Below are 17882 nucleotides of genomic sequence, written 5' to 3' on the forward strand. Positions count from 1 at the left end.
CAGGAAAGTCAAAATTCTTCTACCCTCGCCCCCTGAGTCCTGCAAAATGTGCCACTTAGGGTTTTTTTTTCCCTCTGCCCGGAGCTGAGAACCAAGCTAAACCCCCAACCCTGCCACTTAGCTCTTTGATAGTAACTTATTTCCATGCCCAGGCAAACTCCTTATCCTGCATGCAAGCTCGCCTGTCTTTTGTGTCTGTGGGACTCCACAGGTCTCGTCTAGGTGGTTCTAGCCCAGTGATTTCGATCTAGGGTTTTGAGAACAGAAACCATCACAGTGCAAGGTATGGTGATAGAGGGCAGGATTGGAAAGGGATGTTCCGTTTCCTCCACAGATTTACTCCTGCATCTTTCAAGGCGTTTTGTACGTGTTCCATGACACTGCGAATGTGTATTCTTTGGGTTTAAAGACTGGCCTCCAAGGGTTGGACTGTGGCTTTGTGTGATTCCGTAGCAGGTATGGGTGCTCAGAAACTGGCCTCGACACTGCCCTGCTTTCTCCCATTAATAATATACCTGGAGACCATTCTCTATTGGCATATGCATGTGCATCTTATAATTATATGTATATATGCAATTCTTTTTCTTGTTGTCTTTTAGAGTCAATTCTGTTTTTTTTATTAAGACATTTAAAAGTTCCAAAGTAAAAATAACAAAATCAAGGATACATTGACTCATTTTTATGTTGTGAGGAAAAAATTTTCCATTTGTCTGTGTAATTACATTTGCTAATTTCCAAAACAATTCCTGGGATTTATATCTATATATGCCTCAGGAACATACAGGGAAGGAAGATCACATACTGTTCTCTGAATTTCAAATTATGTTTTCTGTTTTATTTCATGAATTTATTACTTTTCTTTGTCTTTCTCTGTGTGTGTATATGTGTGTACACGCACACACTGTGCACTTGTGTTTATACATTGTGCATGTGTGTGTGTGTGTGTGTGTGTGCGTGCGTGCGCACATGCCTGTGTGTCGGGGGGTGGGAGGAGGTGCACATATGTGGCTGTGCCTGGCTTTGGAAGCCCAGGGCTGATGTGAATCGTGCTCCTTGGCTCTCTGACTTTACTCAGTGAGGCAGGTAGCCATGTCTGTCTGATGTTTCTGGTCCTTACACTTGGGCAACAGGTACTTTATCCACTGAGCCACCTTCCCAGCCCATGGATTTATTTCTAATGTTTAAATCTCCCATCTACCCAGAATGTGGCTATGTAAGAAGGCAGGCAGAGGGCTGGGTTGAGCCTGTTGGTAGAGTCCTTGCCTAGCATGCATGAGTGCTGGACCCCATCCCAGTACCACATAACTAATAAAACGTGAAGAAGGGAGGCAGGGGTCTAGCTCTTCATAGTCTGGCTGCTAGGTGACCAACACTGTCAGGCCATCCAAACCGTTCTCTTCATTTTTGACAGCCAAACCTTTACTAAAACCTGTGCAATTTGTCTCCCTCTAGATTCTCTGTTCTCTCCACTGACTGCTCCATTAATTCATGTTTCCATAGCAAATTGTTATAATTGCTGATGCTTTGTTATCTATCTATCTATCTATCTATCTATCTATCTATCTATCTATCTATCTATCTAATCTGTGTATGTGTATATGTATCTATCATATCAATGTATGTATGTATATATGCATGTATGTATGTATGTATGTATGTATGTATGTATGAATGTATCTATCATGTTTGGATTCTGAGTCAGGGTCTCACTATGGTGGCCTGGAACTCATTACGAAGGCCATGCTGGCCTCAAATTCACTATGTAGTCAAGGACAACCTTGAATTTCTGTTCCTTCTGCCCACTGTCCACTGTTCTTTCCTCTGTTCTGGGATGCCATGTGTGTCCCGGTGCCCTGCCCTGTACGCTATCTTTGCACTTGAACTTACTATTTAATGCTTGCCTTCCAAGAAGTATTTAGCTGGTGCTTTAATGGAGCTCGCCCTGTGTTCAGAGCACAGCTCGTCAGCAGAGCGCTTGTGCAGCATGCATAAGGCCTTGGGTTTGAGAGCCCGAGCCCCATGGGAGTGGAAGTGAGATACTCACTTGTCATTGCCTCCATCTCAAAGTGTCACATGTCACATTTCCCTGGCCTGAACAAGTTCTATGGCCCTGACTGTGAGAAAATGAGAACTGTAAGGACATATGAAGTACACTATGACATTTCCTGGGCAGTGGTTTGGGTATATAGAGGCCTAGTCAGAAACTGAAGGAGGAGGAGGAAGAGAGGGAGGGGGGAAGGGAAGGATGAGGGTCCAATAAAGATACCCAAGGACCACATACTCAGCTGTGGGGGATCTCTGAGATCTCCATAGCCACAGACAGACAATCTGAGGGAGCAAGAAAGCAGTTTGGTTGGACAGGACTCAGTAGCTGGGGTTGGTTCAAACTTCGGGAGCCTGACCCCATTTTAGGCATATTTGAGCACAGCACAGTTTGGTGAAAACTTTCCTGGTGATAATCAGCCCAATCCCTTGTGCACACAGGAGCATGTGTCAATCTTCTGGAGGAACAAAGAAAGCTGAATAAAGATTGGATGTGACTGCGTCAGAACTCTGTAATGTACACGTGCCATGTGATTGACTGAGAAGAACAATCATGACAAGGGTATTGGGTCTAATGGGGTCTCCAGCCACAGGGCAAAAGTCACCAGGCTGGAAAACATGTTCGCTCTGAGCCGAGCCTTCTGGGTTGATAATAGACTGGACGGTCCTTGAAGGAACAGCCTTGTGAGCTAGCATTCCAGGTCCCCCTAGTGCTTACCTGTGGGTGCAAAGACCTCCGTGCCTCTGTAATAGCTGGCTTCATGGGAGAACAAATAGGATTTTCTGTCTTAAGCCAAAGAGATATTGGTGCTTCTGAAGCGTCATGTAGCCCGTATTGCCCAGTATTTCCGTAACATTTCGTTTTTACTTTGGAAATTTTATGTATTTACTCACTTTTGTTCTGTCGTGTGTGTGTGTGTGTGTGTGTGTGTGTGTGTACGCGCACGTGCATGAGAGAGGGAGAGGGAGAGGGAGAGGGAGAGGGAGAGGCAGAGGGAGAGGGAGAGGGAGAGGGAGAGGGAGAGGGAGAGGGAGAGGGAGAGGGAGAGGGAGAGGGAGAGGGGAGAAGGAGAGGGAGAGGGAGAGGGAGAGGGAGAGGGAGAGGGAGAGGGAGAGGGGAGAAGGAGAGGGAGAGGGAGAAGGAGAGGGGAGAAGGAGAGGGAGAAGGAGAGGGGAGAAGGAGAGGGAGAAGGAGAGGGGAGAAGGAGAGGGAGAGAGGAGAGGGAGAGAGGAGGAGAAGGAGAGAGGAGAGGGAGAGAGGAGGAGAAGGAGAGGGGAGAAGGAGAGGGAGAAGGAGAGGGAGACGGAGAGAAGGAGAGAGGAGAGGGAGAGGGAGAGGGAGAGGGAGAGGGAGAGGGAGAGGGAGAGGGAGAGGGGAGAGGGAGAGGGGAGAGGGAGAGGGAGAAGGAGAGGGAGAGGGAGAAGGAGAGGGGAGAGGGAGAGGGAGAAGGAGAGAGGAGAGGGAGAGGGAGAGGGAGAGGGAGAGGGAGAGGGGAGAAGGAGAGGGAGAAGGAGAGGGAGAGGGAGAGAGGAGAGGGAGAGAGGAGGAGAAGGAGAGAGGAGAGGGAGAGAGGAGGAGAAGGAGAGAGGAGAAGGAGAGGGAGAAGGAGAGGGAGAGAGGAGGAGAAGGAGAGAGGAGAAGGAGAGGGAGAAGGAGAGGGAGAGAGGAGGAGAAGGAGAGGGGAGAAGGAGAGGGAGAAGGAGAGGGAGACGGAGAGAAGGAGAGAGGAGAGGGAGAGGGAGAGGGAGAGGGAGAGGGAGAGGGAGAGGGAGAGGGAGAGGGAGAGGGAGAGGGAGAGAGAGGTCAACAGACTACTTGGGAGAATAGGGTTCTTTCTTCTACTATGTGGGTTCTGGGAATTGAACTCAGGTTGCCTGCTTTGACAGTAAAGCCCTTTGCCCTCTGAGCTGTCTCACAGACCCCATTGTATTTCTCTCTCTCTCTCTCTCTCTCTCTCTCTCTCTCTCTCTCTCTGTGTGTGTGTGTGTGTGTGTGTGTGTGTAAGTCAGAAGATAACCTTGTAGAAACGAATTTATTTCATTTCATTTTATGTACATGAGTGTTTTGTCTACTTCTCATGAGTGCCTAGTGTCTGTGGAGGCAAGAAGAGGATGCTGGGTCCCTAGGAACTGGAGTCGCAGATGGTTGAAAGGTGCCAGGTGGGCTCTGGGAATTGAACCTGGGTCCTCTAGAGGAGCAGTCAGTGCTCTTGGCTGTGAACCTTCTCTCCAGTCCCCAGAGGAGAACGTTTGGGAGCCGTTTTCTTCCTTCCACCACATGGGTCCCACAGACTGAACTCAAGTCATTAAGTATGGTGACACCCTGACCCGCTGAGCCATCTTGCCAGACACGGTAACATTTTACACTTTGAGTCACTCACAGCCTGCCGTTTCTTACTGTTTGTTTCCTTTCTTTCCTTTGTTGCTGTTGAAAACTGGGTTTCAGCTTCATGTATGTTTTCTAATAGATTGTAATTTATGTATAGCAAAGTTATTCATTTTTACATATTGAATGTATAATCCATCATCTTACTGAAACCCTTAGGTTTTCTTATAAAATTCAGTCAGTTAGGGGCTGAGGATATGGCCCAGCAGGTAGAGAGCTTGCCTACCAGGAAACCTTGTATTTGATGATCTAGAGCCGCGCTTCTCAACCTTCCTAACGCCGCAACCCTTTAATGCAGTTCCTCATGTGGTGACCTTCAACCAGAAAATTATCTTCATTGCTACTTCATAACTGTAATTTTGCTACTGTTATGAATAATAACACAAACATCTGACATGCAGCTGGTCTTAGGTGACCCCTGAGAAACAGCCATTTGACCTTCCAAAGGTGTCATTGAGTGGCTGAGAACCACTACTTTCGCATGTATCTATAATTCCCGCACTTGGGAGGTAGTGGCAAGATGTCCAAAGTTCAAGATCTTTCTCACTTACAAAGAGAGTTCAAGGCCAGCCTCAGACACATGAAACCCTGTCTGGGAAAAAAAATCAAAAACCATAGTTTGGATTAAACAGTTTTTTATTTATGTATCTGTTTGTGTCTGTGCGAGCGTAAGCCGCATGTGTGCAGGAGCTCCGGGAGGCTAGAAGAAGGCCTGGGGTTCCTTAGAGCTGGGGCTGTATTAGGCTGTGAGCAGCTGGTGTTGGTACTGGGATCCAAACTCAGGTTCTCCAGAAGGGCAAAGAGGGCATCTCACTGATTAGCTTCTGGGGGAAACAAACCCCAAAAATGTAGTTAGTAATATTGGCCTTTCTCTTTTTTTTCCTAGCTCCTTATGAAGATAGAGTTTGAAAAGAAATGAGGGTCAGATGTATTTTCTGTATTTTCAAAACAAAATATCTTGAGATTAAAAAAAAAAAATCTGGCACATCTATCAAAATCTGGAATTCCGGCTTCCCTGAGAATCTTCGTTGGTTTGACAGCTCTGGGCTGTTGCTGCTGAGGGAAGGCAAGCCCGGGGTTGGAGAGCAGTCTGTCCCGACTTTAGTCCCTCCCCACTTCAGAGGACACAAAGGTCCCCAAGGGTGCTTGCATTTGAAATGCGGCTGGTACCTTCAGAGTGACATTATGTAATAGTGGTGACAGCTGCCACCCAGGGCTTGGTTGTGACCTTGCTGAGGCTTCTTGTGCCTGACCCAGGGTGAGGCCTGGGCAGCCCTTTAACATTTCATTCTGTCAAGTTTCAAGCACACGGATGAGATGAAAGGATTGCAGGGGCACAGCCCACACCCAGCACCTCGCTGCTTCAATCAGCGCTCTGCCCTAGTTGTTTTAATGATGTAACTATCATCTGTTCTTCCTTTCATCCACCCCTGAAGTTGTCTTCATTTTTTGATGTATTTCAAAGTAAATTGGAGGCATCAGTGCATTTTATCTGTAAGAATTTCAGCACGCATATCATTACCCAGAGTTCAGTGTTTGCGTTCGGTACTTTACAAAATTTTATAAATTACATCTATTTATGTACACATGCGTGTATGCACATGTGTGTATGCGTGTACAGGAATGTGTTCCTGCTTGTGTGTGTACATGTATATGTGTGTGTACATGTATATGTGTATGTGTGTGTGCTTGCATGTGTGCTCGTGTGTGTATGTGTGTACATGTGTGCTCTCCCATGTATCATTAGGTACTTGTTAGGGGCTGATACTCTTCTTCTACAATGTGGGTCTTGGGAACTGAACTCAGGTCATCAGGCTTGGTGACAAGTGCTTTTCCCACTGAGCCACCTCACCAGACCTGTCTTTAGTCCTTATTATCCTAGTAAAATTGGCATCCAGTTCAATGTACAAACTTCAGTACGCTATTCTACATGTTCTGACAAGTTAACTCACCTTGAAGCTCAGTCCCCAGTCTGGTCATACAATAGTCCGATCATTCAAGGAAGTTCTGGGGTGCTCAGTCTTTACCCTTCCACCTCAGACAGCCAGGTTTTTCCTCCCAATCGGTTAGTTTGACATATCTTAGTCCTTCATGGAAGAAGGAATCAGGCTCCTGCCAGACTTCCTCATCGTGTAAAGACACCCGAGAAGAGCCGCCAGCGACTCAGGAGAAGAGGGAGACCTCGCTGCAACCTGACCTTGCGTGCTCCTTGATCTGGGACTTCTCTGCTTCTGGAAGGGCTAAGATGGATATTGGTTGTTTGAGCTCCTGATCTATATCTTTTGTTTTACCAGTGCGAGCTGACTAAAACACACCACAGTCTGTTTGGCTATCAGCCTGGTGACAGGTGCTTGAATTAATAAACTAATTTTTAAATTTAGTTTTGACTGTTTTATACACCTGCTCAATGTATTGTGAACTCATCCGCCCTCTGTGTTCGTCTCCCGCCCACTCCTACGGCCAACTCTCTTAAGTCCCCTCTTACTTTTGCGACTTATATTTCAGTGCAGGTCTTGTGAAGGTAGCCACAGCGATGGTGTATTCATGGTTTTATCAGCCTTGTCCAATCTAGATGACAGTGTTTCCTAGGATTCTTACTATCCTCCAGCACTTACGACCTTCTTGACCCCCCCTTGTTCATGATGCCCCATCATCTTACAGGGAGGGACATAAATGGCCCATCTAGAGATGAACACCCAGCAGTTATCCATTGTCAACTAAACCATAACATCTGGAATGGCTACTGCTTAAAACTTACAGTCATTTCCCAGAGTCTATAATACTCGCATGTGAATCTAGCTCTTAAAAGGTGTCATCCTTGCATTCTTGAGATATTTAGCCATGGTTGGTTAGCCTTTGTATATGTGCATGTGTGTGCATGTGGGGGGTGGGGTGGGAGGGCATAGGTGCATTCTGTTTCTAGAGGCAGTAGGTCAATGTTGGGTGTATTCTTTGGTCAGGTTCCACCTTATCTTTTGAGACACGGTTTCTCACAAATCTGAAACTCACAGATTGCCAGCGATCTGTAGGGCTCTGCCCCAAAGTTACAGATGTCTCTGGAGTTTTACGTGGGTGTTGGGGATCTGACCTCAGATTCTCGTGCTTGCAAAGCAGACTCTTTACTGAGTGATCTAACCAGCTCCTGTTTTGTTTTTGCTTTTGTTTTTAACGTGCAGCAAGATTCTTCTTGCTAACCATCATCTTGGGTTACAATTCTCTGTTATTAAAACGAGGTCAGACATTTTCATGTGGGTTCTCTTTAGAAAGTTTTGAAATCAGTGTGATACCAGCTCTAAAAGCCAATTCGAAAAGACCCGTGATTTATTTTAATTTTTAAAAATTTAAGACCTGTGATTTTTTTTTAATAAATGGTTTATTTTTACTTTTAGTTGTGTGCGTGTGCACACACTACCTGATGTGTGTTCTGGGAACCTAGTCAGAGTCCTCTGTAAGAGCATCACGTGCCCTTAACTGCTGAGCCATGTCTCCAACCCCGGGGTGATTTTTTTTTTGAGGGAGGGGTGTTTTTGTTTATTTGTTTGTTTGTTTGCTTGCTTTTGGTTTTTTGAGACAGAGTTTCTCTGAGTGTAGCCATGGCTGTCTTGGCTGTTGACCTTGAACTCTAGATCCACCCACCTCTGCCTCTGCAGTGCTGGGGTCAAAGGTGTGAGCCACCACCCATTGGCCCCTGATGTGATTTTTATCAGCCATTGGTGGATGATTTTTGCCTCACGAACAGGTATCAGCAGACGCGTGCTACCTCTTGCGATTCAGGCTCCGCAGTACACTGAAGCAATTCTTGAAGTCACTGTCTCTAAAGCCAGAGGAGTCCGGTTCCAGCTTTATCCATTGCTGGCAGCCCAGGGCCACTGATACTCAGAGAGGCAAAGACAGAGTAGAGAGGTAACACAGCCTCCCAGACCCTCGAGCCTGGGGCAATAATAGTTTTTGTTCCTGGGTAGCTATGAGGCATGGTGACAGGTACTGCCACTCTGTCACACAGAAAGCTCTGAAGAGATGCTGCCGCCACTCAGCTGACGCGAATCAGTTGAACAGTCGGCTGCTCTCACCACCCTTCCTGTTTCATGTTTTGATTTTTATCTGTTTCTTGTTTCAAACAACTCTCCGAGGGTGTTGGAACCCCTGGAACTGGAGTTGCAGACAACGGTGAGCCACTGATATGGGTCCTGGAAGCTGGACACGGGTCCCCTTGCAAGAGCAGTAAATACTCTTAACCAGTGAGCTGTCTCTCGAGCTCCAAATGGGGAATTTTCTTTCTGAGATAAGGTCTCACTTTGTAAACCTGGCTAGCCCAGAACTTACTATGTAGGCCAGGCTAGCCTCAAACTCACAGAGATCTGCCTGCCTCTGTTGGAATTAAAGATGTGGGCCACCATCTTAGTTGTGTATTTTTACCAGCTGCCACTGAGGCGTCCCACTTACCTCCCTACCTTGTTGGCTCCCAACTTTCCCTAGTGTAAGGGAGGACAGCATAGGAGCCGGGCTGAAAAATGGCTCAGTTGATAAGGTGTTTGCTGCCCAAGCACGGGACCTGACTTTGATATCCGGAACCCACGGAAAAGCCTAGTGTGGTGGAGTCTGTCTGTAATCCCAGTGCTGTGAGATAAAGACAGCAGGTATCCTGGGCTGGCCTGCTGGCCAAACCAGTGAGAGACCCTGCCTCACAAAATAAGAGGGAGGAGCAACTGAAGAAGACACCTGAAGTCAGCCTCTACATTCAGAAACCTGAGCTTGTGTGTGCACAGGTGTGCACACTCGCTCGCACCCATGCATGCACATATCACATGTGCACATGCACACATACACGCACACACACATGCCAGGACACATAAGCACACACACATACACACACATGATGTACACATGTAAGGAGCTAGTGGGAGGTTGAGGCTGCTGTGGGTGTGGCTGGGCCTTCTGTCTGTCCTTGTAGGTGATACAGCAGAAGCTGAATGGTCTGGCATGGATTCTGCTTCGGGAGATGGATCAGGTGAGGGGGTCTGGACATTAAATAACTATTGGGAAGAGCTTTAAAGGTACACAGATCTCGGAATAAACCCACCTCTGTGGCTCAGCGTGACCTCGGAAAAGTTATTGCACTTCAGAGCCTCAGTTTTCCTATCTGTGAAATGGTATAGTAATTCTTACTGCCCTGGAGGCCATGAAGAGCAGCTTTGGTGTGGGGATAAAACATTGTTTCTTTCACTGGGAGGTTGGGTGAATAGGCAGCTGGTCAACAAGGTGGGCATGGCTTTTTTAGACTACTCTCTGCACAGCACACTCCAACTTCCAATGAAGTATACAGGTTAGGCTTGCTTTGAACCTCCCTTGTTAGAGAGTTTCTGTTACACAGGGATTACGTCCACATGGCCAGGGACAAATGGTTTTGTGACTAGTGCTTTTAACTCATGTGGCTTCTGGTATATTAGGCTTCATTGACTGCTTTTCCTCAGATGTGGTAAGAGAGTGGCTTTCACTGGAATATCCTCTTTGGTGTAATGGCCTCTCCAAGACCAGAAGTATAGCCGCCTTGAGATCTCCTGAAGGCCTGAGGAAAATCAGGCATGAGTGTCATTCTATTGTGCTGTGGCAAGAACAAAAGAGCTGAGCCAAATGCCAGCACCAGCCATGGCTGGGTGATCAGCTCGTAGCAACTTAAGATGCATAAATTTCCAAGAGAGAGATTTCGAGTTTGAGGCACAGGCTTGTCTTGAGGGTTGATGGTTAAACATTATATTCTAGAGTGACAAGATGTAATAACAAAAAAAAATTGGGAAATTTTCCCTATAATGGCAGATGGAGATTAAAATGCATTTGGGGAAATTTCCAACATACATGAACATAATGGAAGAAAGCGAGTCCCCGGCCCTAACCTGTGAGGAGCGAGCTTTGCTCTCACTTCTCCAGCTGAGAGTGCGCTGGAGACCGGCAGCTGCCCCCAGGGCCTTTGGGTAATTAGATGAAAACTCGGGGGTGGTAAACATCTGCACTACTAGGTTAATGAGATAAAGCAATTCTGGGATAGGAAAGGAGTTTGGGTTTGGAAGCGGAGTGCATGAAACCTGCCCGCCCTGGTGAAGCTTTACTTTGTGCCTTAAGGAGAGAGAATGATGCCCACTTTGCAGGGTGGGCAGACTGAGGCCCGGAAACTAAGATTTTTGAGGAGTTGCCCAAGGAGTCTGGTGTATTCAATACAGTGACACTTCTTACTCTCTTTTCAATCGGTCATGTGGGACCTGTCGATCTGGGCTGTGCTGACCGGTGCACACTTGCCTTCTGCAGGTCCCCATTAGCGATGTGGAAGAGAGAAGTCTTCAGCTCCCAGAAATGGCTGCATCCCATGGACCGTGTGTGAGGGAGGTCACCTCCACAGACCTGCAGTTGGCCCTCTCCAGAGGTGGCCATGTGGATGACTCAGGTATGCCATCTCGTTCTGTTTTGAAAACAGTGCAAAGGACAAGGCGTTCTTGGCATGGCAGAGTATCCAAGGCTGCTTATTAGCTGTGTGGTCTTCAGTAGGTTGGGATGGAGCAACAAACTATGGCACCCTCTGATGTGGCTTGTCCCTAGCCTCTTCCTCCCTCAGCATGCCATTCCCAAGCCTTCCCAAGTTCTACTGGAACCCATGAGTGTGAGTGGATTTTCTGTGGAGGCTGGTCACGGCCTGAGTGTCTCTGGGGTGATGTAGGTGTGTGTATGTGCGTGTGTGTGTGCGTGTGTATGTGTGTGTATGTGTGAGTGTGTGTGTGTGCGTGCATGCGTGCCTGTGTGTATGTGTATGTATATGTGTGTGTGTATATGTGAGTGTGTGTGTGTATGTGTGTGTGTGCATGTGTGCGTGCCTGTGTGTGTGTCCGTGTGTCCAGGCTGTGAGTTTAAAGTCTCAGCAATCAAGAAGCTACAGAGACTCTTCTGTGAGTCTGCAGTGACATCGAGTCACACGGTCAACCCTCTTACTGTACACTCTCGATGTACAGTGGGAGAGTCAGCGGTCAGCTTCTACCCATCTGGAACTTCTGAGCGTCACAACAGCACTGTAGCCTACTTCTGAAATGTCTAATGTCTGAGAAAGAGCCTGCTCACTGTTGGGGACTAAGCGGTTGCCCAGAGAGATGAGGCAGGGGACAAGGTAGCTAGGAAATACGACGTATCCGAAGGGTTGGGGCCACTCAGCCAACTTCTCCATGAGGTTCGGAGGCTGCTTCCTGGGCCTCTGTTTCCTGGCTGACCAATGGCCACACCATTTCCCATAGCAGCCTTTGGCTTCAGTTCTTTGCCTCGTGCGGAGAGCTTCCCAGAGTCCTCACTGTCAGGTCTATGCAAAGGCACCGGAAAAAGATGGGCACCTTTTCTCCAGAGAATGAAATGTTTTATTAGGGGGCTAAAGGTACCGGGTGGGATGCGGGGGACGCTGACTTCCAAATTCCGTTCTGGAAACCAAACCTAATTTAGGGAAGTACAATGTGCCGAAGAAAGATTGCCTCTTAATTTCGGATTCATGTGGAATGCGGGCGAGAAGGCAGAATCCCTTAACATAACATGGGCCTTTTGGTGCTGTAACGGAATAATAAATCCTTGAGGAATTCCCCAAGCAAAGGTAATATACATTCCTTAATATTGCAGAAGTTTCCTTAATCTCATTGTTTAAACTTTTCAATAAGCTGTAATGTTTATTAGTAGTTTTTCATTTCCCACTGTCAGATAATTCCTTTTGCTAAGTTGGGATAAACAGGGTCCCCCCAGTGCCTCTGGTTTTAGTTACGTGTGATATATATCTGACCAGACACTTGATGTAATAGAGAAGTATTGTGTTTTCTACCACACTGAACTTAGAGGTTCAGGTGTGTTAATGCAATTGAATTGATTGTAATATTTTATAAAAGTTTCTCCACTGGAAATGTTGTTAGCCCTCTGAGTAGTCTGGAGTTGTGAGAACATATATGGAACTTTCTGGAAGCTTCCGGGCAACTACTGGAGCTAAAGGAGTGCTATGTCAAGAGTTCGCCTTCCTGTTCTCCGGACATCCTGTGTCTAGTGATTTTTCTCATTACTCTGACAAAACTCCTGACAAACACAACTGCACAAAAGAGGGGTTTATTGTGGCTTATGGTTTAAGGGAATACAGTCTATCGTGGATCAGATGTGGCAATGACCAGGGTGGTAGCTGTGGAGGCAGGGGTAGGAGGTGGTTGGTCACATTGCACATGCAGTCTAGAAAGAGAAATAAATGTCAGCACTTAGCTGGATCACTCCCTTCCCTCTCTCAGTGCATGGGGTAGGGCTGCCCACATTTGGAGTGAGTCCTCACCACTTAAACTTCTCTAGAAATGCTCTCACAGACACGCCCAGGGTTTGAGGTTCCTAAGTCATTTCAAATCCGCAATGGTGGATTTGACCATCCCAGACACGTTCATTAGAAAGCATGGGGGAAGGGTGGGAGGGGGAGTGGTGGTGACTGGAGAGCTGGCTCAGCAGTTATGAGCACTGACTGCTCTTGTAGAGGACCCAAGTTCAGTTCCCAGCGCTTTTATCAGGTGGCCCACAAACACCTGCAATTCTAGCTCCCAGGGGCTCTGGTACCTCTAACCTCCGCTGACACTGGGGTTCTTGTGTACAGACACACATGTATACATAATTAAAAATAAATCTGAGAAAAAGGAAGTGTGGCTCTAACTTCTCCTAGAAGGGTCTGCAGAGGCCAAAGGTGTTCTTCTGTTTTCCTTTCCTTCTTTCCTTCTTTCCTTCTTTCCTTCTTTCCTTCTTTCCTTCTTTCCTTCTTTCCTTCCTTCCTTCCTTCCTTCCTTCCTTCCCTCCTTCCTTCCTTCTTTTTTTATAAGACAGAGTCTCAATTTATATCCCACAGTAGCTTTGAACTTGAGATTTCCATGTCTCTGACTCCCAGGTGCTAGGGTTACCCAAAGCCATCATACCCAGTGACAAAATGTGTTTGTATTTCGTAAAGGGCTTGCATCTGTCCACAGTGAGGATGGTTCAGTAGACCGTCAAGCACCCTAAATTTTACATGTCTCTCCCATGGGGAAGTCAGGGCAACGGCATGAAATGGGAGATGATGTTGAAACCCAGGCTACATTTTCAGGAATGTGGTGGGAGATGAACTGTAATCACTGCTGAGAGAACCTCCCATCCGCCATCCTAAGACCTGGGTTCTTCAGTGCATCTCCACTGGGGAGAATCCTATCTCAGGTGCTCAGCACAAGGATGAAGAAATGAATTTTTACCACCATTCTCTCTTTTCTCATTGATTTTTTTTCCCCTCTTGGAAATGGCAAACAGTTTAACATTGTGAACAAAATTCCCTCCACTCAGTAGCAGGGGTGGGGGTGAGGCCGATGACAACGCAAGAGGAAAACGGGTAGAAAGAATTCCACTCAGCTAATGAGGTGTGTAACCCAGACATTAGTTCTGCTCGAAGTCCCCATCAGCCCCAGATTCAGCTGGTTCTCTTCCTGGGGTTTGCAGACCCCTCCAGGTAGTGGTCCACAGTCCCCCTTCCCTGCTGCTAAGTGGCTCCCAACATTCTGATCCTCGGGAATGAAAAAGGGGCGGGGCAGGAGGGCCTAGGATTTTCTCAATGCGGGTGTGGGTTGATGGAGAGAGAGCATGCACAGGGCAGAAGCCGGTGCCTTTCTTCCTCCTGGCTCCCAGCTCCTGAGCCTTCTAACATTTCGTGAGAGGAGCAGCCTGAATTATAATTTTCAAACGAGGTGAGTCTGAATGGAGCAATCAGGAGAGAAGGGCTCTGAGCCCTTCTGTAATTTTTTCTTTTCCTGTCTTTAAATTGTACTCAAAGCTGGTCAGGGCCCATGGGGCCTAGAGGCACAGAGGTGAGCCTGCCTTGTTGAAGAGGTTGTCCTTGAGCTAAGTCACTTTCGTGCCTCAGGATTTAGAACTGTGCTTAGGTCTGGGGACAGAGCGTGTTGTCTGATAGCGCGGTCATGAACCACACACAGCTATTTAAATTTAAGGTAGTGAAAATAACGGAGAAATTTGAACTCGTGTGTACCAGCTATCTTTTAGGTGTTCATTAGTCACATGTGGCTAATAGCTACAGAATTAGATAACACAAAACACAAGCCCAGAAAGTTCTACTGAGCTACGTCAGCAGGAAGCTCTTGAGCTGGGCACCCAATCTGGAGGACTTGATATAGGTGCAGGGCACAGAACTGGAAGCCTCCACAGATCCCTGCTGGTAAAACAACTGAGTGAGCCCTTGAGCAGGAAGGGCAGGAAGCTCACTAGGAAGGTACAAGTGATTGCAGGCCCTCCTTCCGCAGCCATGGGTCTGAGTGACATGGAGCTGTATCATGAGACTTTGATAGGTGACCATGATGACATCGTAATTCAGTTGGTCAGCTGGCCTGAAGATTTAGCCATGAGACAGCCTGCCTGCCAGGCCTCATGGAGCACAGCTTCTGAAGGGAAGGGTGGCATGGGGCATTACTAGGTTAGCCAAATTTATACTTCCTCTCCTGTGTGTCTGCATACATGAATGTGTGTGTGTGTGGGTGCATGTGTGTATGATGTATATGTACACATGTGTATGTCTATGGTGTGTGAGTGTGTGTATATGATGTGTGTAAGTGTGTATGTGTGTATAATATATATGTGCGTGTATGTATGATGTATGTGAGTGTGTATATATGATGTGTATGAGTGTGCGTGTGGTATATGATGTGTGTGTATGATGTGTGTATGAGTGTGTGAGTGTGTGTATATGATGTGTGTGAGTGTGTGAGTATGTATGATGTGTGTGTGAGTGTGTGCATGTTGTATAATATATATGTGCGTGTGTGTGATGTATGTGAGTGTGTATATGATGTGTGTGAGTGTGTGCATGTGTGTATAATATATGTGTGTGTATGATGTATGTGAGTGTGTATATATGATATGTGTGAGTGTGCATGTGGTATATGATATGTGTGTTTGAGTGTGTGAGTGTGTGTGTGATGTGTGTATGTGCATGTGTGTATGATATGTATGTGTATGAGTGCATGTGTGTGTACTTGTGTTGGAAGATGGCAGACGGCAGTTTTGGGTGTCATTCCTCAAGTGCTGTCCACTGTGGTGTTTGAGATAGTCTCTCACTGGCTGGAGACTTAACGATTAGGCTAGACTGGCTGACCATCCAGAGAGCCATCTCTCTGCCTGCCCTGTCTCAGTGCTGGCATTATTAGTGCAGAATTTTTCACATGGGTTCTGTGGTTTGAACCTCATGCTTGCATAGTAAGCAGCATTTTACAGACTGAGCCATTTCCCCAGGCCCTCTACGTTCTACTTCCTGTATTTATGAGGTAATGCAATGTTGAGAGTCTCACTAAGGCTGGATAGACTTCACCCCTCTGGGCTAGTCAGTTCCCAGTGAACATGCCTTTTATGCATAAACTGACCAGCCCAAAGCTCCTTTCTCCCACGACCTTATTTCCCCAACTCCCAAACACTCAGCTGGCACAGGGTCTTGTCCTAAGTCTACCTGTGGCCAGGACCAGGCAAACAGACACCACCCCACAACTCAGAGCCTGTGGGAACTATTCAAACCCCCCAATCCTAAATGTGCTTAATTGTGCTTTGCCTTTCTCCTCCCATTGAGACCATAATAAGGCCTCTGGCCTCTACTCTTCCCCCTACCTTCTTCCTCTCAACTGAACCTGTGTTTCACTAGTGGCCCTTTGTGTCTGGGGTACCCTATCTCCTGGGACCTGTAAGGAATAAATCCCTTCCAAGGCAGTTGTCTCCACTACTGGGCCAGAGAGGGGAAGCAGTATATACTAGGGTACCCAGCAGCCCGACTTCAGAAGCTGAGTAGGTGACTAACCGGGCTAAATCCCCCATCTTCCCGTCCCCCATTGCAGAGGGCAGTTGGTACAGCATCCAGGAGGCCCTGGCCTGCTCAACCTAGAAGGTAATACTTTTATTTTTAGGGGTGAGGGGTCTTCTTTAGGGATCAGAGCGGTGGGCTCTGCAATCTTGGAAAGTCATATCCTCTTTCTGGGATGAGGGGAGAAGCTGGGCTTGAAGACCCCTGAGCCCCCTCTCCAAATTTTGTCATGAAGAGGCTCTCTGAGTGTTCCCTCCCCCACTTTAACCCCGTAGCAAATACCACTCAGGTAACAGCTCCTGTTTGCAAAGCCAGCTACGGAGATGCCTTAATTAATTATTCAGGCTGACATCTCTAGTTCCCAAATCACAAGGCTGAGAAGAGATCATAGGAATATAATCAATGTGAACTTGAGCGATAATCACTGGTCCCCGGGTGGAGCAAAGAGAAGAAAACCCTCCAAATTGGTCTTTTTCTTCTACTCTGGCCTCGATTCTGCCAGCGGACAAGATAAAAACGCCCTCCTTTAATAATTAATGAGTAGGCACCGGGCGCCCCTGGCCTGGCCCCCCAGGAGGCCTCTCGCGGTGGCTGCGCCTCCTGGAAGCCAGGGCGCGTGTGCACAGCCACGTGCGCCAGCCCGGTCTGGGGCGCAGCACTGAGTCACAGCGGCTGACCCAGCAAAGTGCTGCGAGTGTGACCGGAATGAAGGGTTGCACCGTCTGTCTCCGAGGTGGCGTGGCAGATCAAATCACAGCGGATCAGGCGCCGAGATGTTGCCTTGCTCTGAGTGACAGAAGTTAATAATTAGTGACAATGATTGACAGATACACTCCATCTGCTGCTCCGACGCCTAGGAGCAGTTATTCCACAACTGTCTGCGGGCACAATGAACTCCCCCGGGAGCGCGGGCTGGCCTGTGATTGACAGCTGCCTCCAAGAGAGACAGGCCACTGACGGAAAGTCGCTGTCAGCAGAAGCGCTCCGGTCCCCCCTCCCCCCCCGTGTTCCCGCCGAGGCTCACTCGCTGTATACATTTATTCTGTTTCATTTATCATGTCAGCCGCGGTTTTAAATAGATTACTAGCTAGCCTGTTTTTTAACTGGAGAGTTTTCTACCCGTAAATTAGAAATATCCACGTACATGGCGGGCTACTTCCTAGGACTCCCAGCTTCCTCTTGTTCTCTGTGTGGATCCAGGAGAGGCAGCAGGAGCTTGGGGGGCGACGGGGGGGGGGGGGAGGAGGGGGTTCGGATGTGCCGAGTCTTTCCATTCTAATCAAAATGGAATGTTTAACCAGAAGCCCTGCAAAATGGTGCTGAGTACCGAGGGACAAGCTCAGGCTCAGAAGTCCAAACTAAATTCTGAAAGAAAACCCCCAACCGCTACCATCACCGACTCCTGGAGACATAAGCATGTCTCCGAGACTGGCTTTCAGTGACATAATTTGTAACCATCTCTCCTTAAGTGATATTTACATTTTTCAGATAGTGGGGATTCTGGGACGATTCTGAATCCAATGTTCCCAGGGCAATCTGTTTACTCGCTTGTGGATTTCTGGTCAAAATCTGGTGCTAGCTAGCTAGCTAATCTTAAAT

This window comes from Rattus norvegicus, chromosome 5, assembly GCF_021556685.1.
Source record: "Rattus norvegicus strain SHRSP/BbbUtx chromosome 5, alternate assembly SHRSP_T2T, whole genome shotgun sequence".
Lineage (NCBI taxonomy): Eukaryota > Metazoa > Chordata > Mammalia > Rodentia > Muridae > Rattus > Rattus norvegicus.